Source organism: Danio rerio, chromosome 9, assembly GCF_052040795.2.
Source record: "Danio rerio strain M-AB ecotype USA chromosome 9, GRCz13ab, whole genome shotgun sequence".
Classification (NCBI taxonomy): domain Eukaryota; kingdom Metazoa; phylum Chordata; class Actinopteri; order Cypriniformes; family Danionidae; genus Danio; species Danio rerio.
Window position 1 is genome coordinate 23,004,510 of NC_141029.1, and position 6,265 is coordinate 23,010,774.

Genomic DNA, 6,265 nt, shown 5'->3' on the forward strand with positions numbered 1-6,265 from the left:
TTTTTATCATTGATTTACTTGACTGTAATTCACTTATCTTTAATATAAGATGGAATAAGCAGTGGTGGAGTAAATCATCAATGTAAATTGTGCTGAGCGTGCACTTTCCCCCCCAGTCTCACACACAAAAACATCAGTCTTATATATCCATCAGTCAATCTGAACTCCAGATTTATGAGCAGCCTCAAGTCTACAAAGAAAGAGAAAGAAAAGCTCCAGAGAAACAGCGACATTAGTGTGACAGAGGATGACATTGACAAATTAAGAAGAGTAGGAGGGGTTTTATTAGCAAGTTTGCTCCCACATCCTCTGAATTCTCAGACAGTGAAGTGACAGAGCTGAAAGATTCCAGATGCCAGTTAGCACATGAAGACTGTGTTATTAAAAAAAAGTCTGGAAATCAATTTTCAAATAGTAATTATGTTATTCCTACACTCTTAGAAATAAAGGTACGCGAGTTGTCACTGGGGTGGTACCTTTTCAAAAGGTACAAATTTGTACCTAAAAAGTCCATATTATACCTCAAGGGTACATATTGGTACCTGGAAAGTACAGAAGTGTTCCTCCTAAAATTTGTAGGTACTAATGTATATTTCTGAGGTACCAATATGTACCCTTCAAGTACAACTGTGTACCTTTTGAAAAAGTACCACCCCAGTGACAGCTCTCATACCTTTATTTCTGAGAGTGTAGATGCTCAATTCACAGATTAAAATGTGCAATAGAAGAAACATTTATAGTTATAAAGTTGTCAGTGTAAATTTCTGCAGGTGATAATACCTATATTTTAAATTGCATTGTAATTCAAAATTACAGTAAACAAAGTCATTTAGATTGTTTTTCAACAAATGTAATGTATTGTGAAACAGCCTCTTAAATGAGAAACATTCATTCATTTATTTCCTTAGGCTTAGTCTTTTTATTCATCTGGGGTTGCCACAGTGGAATGAACCACCAACTTAACCACCATACGTTTTATACAGAGGATGCCCTTCCAGCTACAACCCAGTACTCATACACTACGGCCAATTTAGCTTATTCAATTCAACTATAGCACGTCTTTGGACTTTGGGGGAAACCGGAGCACTAAGAGGAAACCCGAACACAGGGAGAACATGCAAACTCCACATAGAGACACCAACTGACCCAGCTGGGACTTGAACCAGTAACCCAGTGACTAACCACTGAGCCACCGAGCCATCGCCTAAATGAGAAACAAAAAATGTTAATCTGCACTTGACTTGGTGATTGTGGTTTGCTATCGCTGTGAATCACATGAGTGTTATCCCTTCCTCATGCCAATAAACATATCAACAGAGGAGAGATGTCCTTTCATCTAGGAGGCCAAATCATGTTTATTTGAAATATGGATTAATTAACCGTTACTTGTGTGTTGTATTCAGGATTTATGATGTTGAATTGGATTATAGGACCTTGATCTGTGCTCCAACAATTTTGATGTTGAAAATTGATCTCTACAGTTCAACAAAGTAACGTTTAGTGGCATATTTATTAGTTTGAAACAATATATAGAAAAATATGTGCACAATTACTCAAAGTTATTGGCAGTTCATTACCATTTTCTTGTACCATTATTTAAAAGACCAACTCAGGCTACACAGTATTTTTATATAAAAATGTAAATGGAAGTCACGGTAACACTATACACTACAGTAAGGATGTATTAGTTAGCAATAATTAATACTTTTACTAACATGAACAATTTATGTTTCACAAAAAGTCAGGGGAACCAGAGATGCAAGTACAATAACAGATTATTGTAAAGGATGGCAGAATGTAAACAAAGCTCAGTGGAGACATGTAATGCAGGTTGGATGTGGATGACCAGAGAAATAGGATGGACCAGAATAGATATGGAAGCCAGGCACACAGATAAACGAGCTCGGGGGGAATCGTCGACAACAAGAGGAGAGACCAGGAGTAACCCGTGTGAGGAGATTGCAGTACTTCATGTAGCAATTAGGCTAGACACTGAATGAAACGTGATGTTAGTTTTTATGGGGCTGAGGTGATGATTGGTGATGATGTGCAGGTGCAAGGCTAATCAGAATTCAGGTGATTGTGATAGGGGTGATTGGGGTAACAGCCACAATGATCACAATTATATTTATTACAGTATTTGTTCATATTAGTGTAAATTTTTAATGAGGGCTTCACTGTGGCGCAGTGGGTAGCACGATTGCCTCACAGCAAGAAGGTCACTGGTTTAAGCGTCGGCTGAGTCAGTTGGCATTTCTGTGTGGAGTTTGCATGTTCTCCCCGTGTTCACAAGGGTTTCCTCCTGGTGCTCCGGTTTCCCCCACAGTCCAAACACATGTGCTATAGGTGAATTGGATAAACTAAATTTGCCGTAGTGTATGTGTGTGAATGCAAGAGTGTATAGGTTTTTCCTGGTTTTGCAGCTGAAAGGGCATCTTCTGCGTAAAACATATGCTGGATAAGTTGGCGGTTCATTCTGCTGTGGCCACCTTTAATTAAGGCATCAAGCTGAAAATAAAATGAATGAATGAATTTGGTAATAAAAATACAGTCATTATTTTATGTTACCTCATTACACATTACCTTATGTTAACAAGCTTGAGTTTGGATTTTAATAACACATTGGTAAATGTTGAATTCTGATTAATAAATGCTGTACAAGTATTGTTCATTATTAGTTTATGTTAGTAAATAATAACGAAAATCTCTCAACTGTTTTTGTTAGAGCAGAATTCCAGTCATGAAATGCATAAAAATTGTAGCTGCAATTTATTTCCAGTGATCATGCAGTATCATGCAGGCACATAAATACATTTTAAATGATGATACACCAAAAGTATGGTTTCAACATGTATTAAACATGTATTTTAAAAAACTACACATAAGAATTCACATTTACTCAATTATGATTGTAAAAGACTAAACTAAACTAAACTAAGTTAGGTCAGTTTACCATAATATAAGTTCAATGAACTCAAAAGGGTAATTTGATTAAGCTTAAAAATTCAAGCCAATCAGGAGTATTTATATTGTAGTAATTCCCGTCAATTGATTTTTACACAGATACAGATAAAAATGTATTACATAGAAAAAGATAAAGATGGAGGGTTTCACACAATTTATTCATGTTGTCCAAACACAAATCAATAAGGTTAATTTAACAAACTTAAGTAGATTGAACATAAAAACAATAAAGTTGTCCAAAACAAAGCTTAAGAATTGTGTACTTTCAGCTCATTTTAGTTGTTTGAACAAGTAGCAAAAGCCTTTTTTGAGTGTAAACTTTGAAAAATATGTCATTTATAACTTGAAAATGTGAGATACTGATAAAGAAGTAAAAACTGAATTCTGAGGTTAATAAGTCAGTGACTTTTTATTTCATACTTATTATTTCCTTCTTTTATTCTGTAGTGGAAACAACTTTCATGGAAAAAAGCACCTGACCATTTGACCTCTCTCTCTCTCTCTCATACATCCAAAAACATATATTCAATAATGTTGTGAAGATCCATGTGTGATGAACTCAAAGTGTGTTTGACAAACAGAGGGTGGTGTTTTTGATCCCAGGCTGTACTTGTGATGGGGCAGTGGGCGCTGTTTTGGTTCACAAAGATGTGGAACGAAAGCAGGGCAAAGAAGAAAAAACATAAGCTCCGTAAGCCAAAACCCAACCACTAGACCAAGAGAGAGATGGAAAAGCTAGATTGAGTGAAAACGAGAGCTGAGGTAAAGACAAAAGCTTGTGACCAGGGCAGGAAAACTCTCTGCTCAATCTAACACATATGTTTGTGGGCGAACGGTGTTTTAGCCCAAGGGCACAGACAGAAGAAGCAGCAGCAGCATGTGAAAAAGCTTTTCCACCCAGAGCTCAGTTCACATTCAAGAGCGAGGGAGAAAAAAAAGGAGAAGGGGTTCAACTGAGATGACTGTTGTTTGAACAGGGTTGAGAAACTGAGAAAAAAAGGAGATGTAAAGATATGATCGACATCAGAGCCATCTGTGGATTAACACAATTAACACCTCTGTAAAAAAAAAAGCATGGCTGCTACGCTAAGAACACCTTCAAAGGGGTCAAGCTGCTCTCCAAACTCTCACCACATCCCCAAATAAAGACATGCCCACACCCACTGAACTTTACATTAAGTAGGTGGAATAAAGTGGTAACAAAGTATAGAGGGAGAATCAGATTTAGCTTTAGCACAAGCATGGCGTGAATGGCGATAACTGGAGTTTTGTTTCATTCACGGTGAGTTCAGACACTGATACTTTCCTCTAACATGGGTTTTTCAACCTCTACAGTCCTTCAGGGAGCACTTGCATAAAAAGCTTGGTTTTGTTGGTAACAGACCTTCACTCTTATTGGAGTCGATGGTTTCATGTAGCTTTTTTAATACATACGGAACCTTTTCATCACACAAAAGTTTCTTTGTTGGCATGTACAGCTTAGGACTTTTAGATTTCACACTTTTTAAATATAAATGATTTTACTGACATCAAGGGTTACACAAACAACCATTAACATCTCTGGAACCTTTCCGTTCTACAATCCTCAGACAAAAATACAACATTCTTTGAATGACAGTGCAAAAAATCATACATAACAGTTACTAATTTATTCATTCATTCATTTGTTTCTAGTCCAAATATCCAAACATTCTTAAATCAAGAAGAATTTTCTAGCAAGCAAAACATATTGTCTTGTATGAAGAAATAATATGCCAAAAATAAATGAGTTTTTCCTTAAAACAAGCAAAATAATCTACCAATGTGGTAAGCAAAAAATAATCTTATGTCAAAAGAAAAAACAAGATTATTTGCTTACCCTATTGGCATTGATGTCCTTAATAAAAACAAACATTATTTTGGAAGTCAATGAAGAACATTCTTCAGAATATCTTCCTTTGTATTCAACAGATGAAAGAAACTCAAACTGGATTGAAACAAGTGAAGGTTAAGTAAATAATCACCAAATTAAAGTGTGTGAATTAAGTGGGTGAATTATCCCTTTAACCAATCAATATTCATTCATTCATTCATTCATTCATTTTCAGCTTAGTCTCTTTATTAATTTGGGGTTGCCACAGCAGAATGAACCACCAACTTATCCAGCATATGTTTTACACAGTGGATGCCCTTCCAGCTGCAACCCATCACTGGGAAACATCCATACACTCTCATCCACACAATTCACCTATACTACATGTTTTTGAAACCGGAGCACACAGAGGAAACCCACGCCAACACAGGGAGAACATGCAAACTCCACATAGAAATGCCAACTAACCCGGCCGAGACTCAAATCAGCGACCTTCTTGCTGTGAGGTGACAGTGCTAAGCACTGAGCCACTGTGTCGCCTAGTTACTAATTAGACAAAACAAAAAACAAAAATTCACATTTTCCTTTGGTATTGGGTTTTAAATTACTGGTAATGTTTTTATTCAGCATTCCTGCATTACATTGATCAAGTAAAGACATTTATAACAATAGTTTTATATTTCAAAACAATGCTGTTTTTCCATCACAGGTATAAATTACATTTTTAAATAAATTTAAAAAGAAAACTTTTTATTAGTTGAAATTTTAAGCTGTAAAAATGTAACACTGTTTGTTTATTTATTACGTTTTTATCTCTTTTTTCTTTTAATCAAATCCCTAAGCATACTCCCAAAATGACACTCAACAATTAAGCTTTATGATCTTTAAATAATCTTTTTTTCAGAGTTCCATGAACAACCTTTACCATAAATTGATCTTTTCAATAATGCAAAAGCTTCTTTAGCCCATAAGCTTCTCTAGATTGTTAAAATGTTCTTCACACTTTCATTGTGTTTATGAACTGTTAAATAAAAACATATTTGGAGAATTGAAAGTGTTTGTTAAATCCACCATTGGGAAGAGTATATTACAAAAACCTTATAACCATTAACATTTGAACAGTACTGTATCTCTGCAGGACCTTAACAACACATGTGGATATATGAATGAACGAATGAATGAATGAGAGAGTGAGTGAGTGAATGAATGAATGAATGAAATAATGAATGAAACCACATGCCTTCACTCTGTACAGCTGTTGTTGTTGTCTTTATTCTTAGATTTTAACACATTTATACATGTATTTGTTATGTTGATCCTAATTAAAAATCAAAAATTGTAACAAAATAATTTTAAATACAATTTTAAAAATGTAATGTAACTGTCACAACAGCTAAAATTATACATTGTCCAAAACGTTTCACTTTATCTTGGAGACTCTTATCTTTA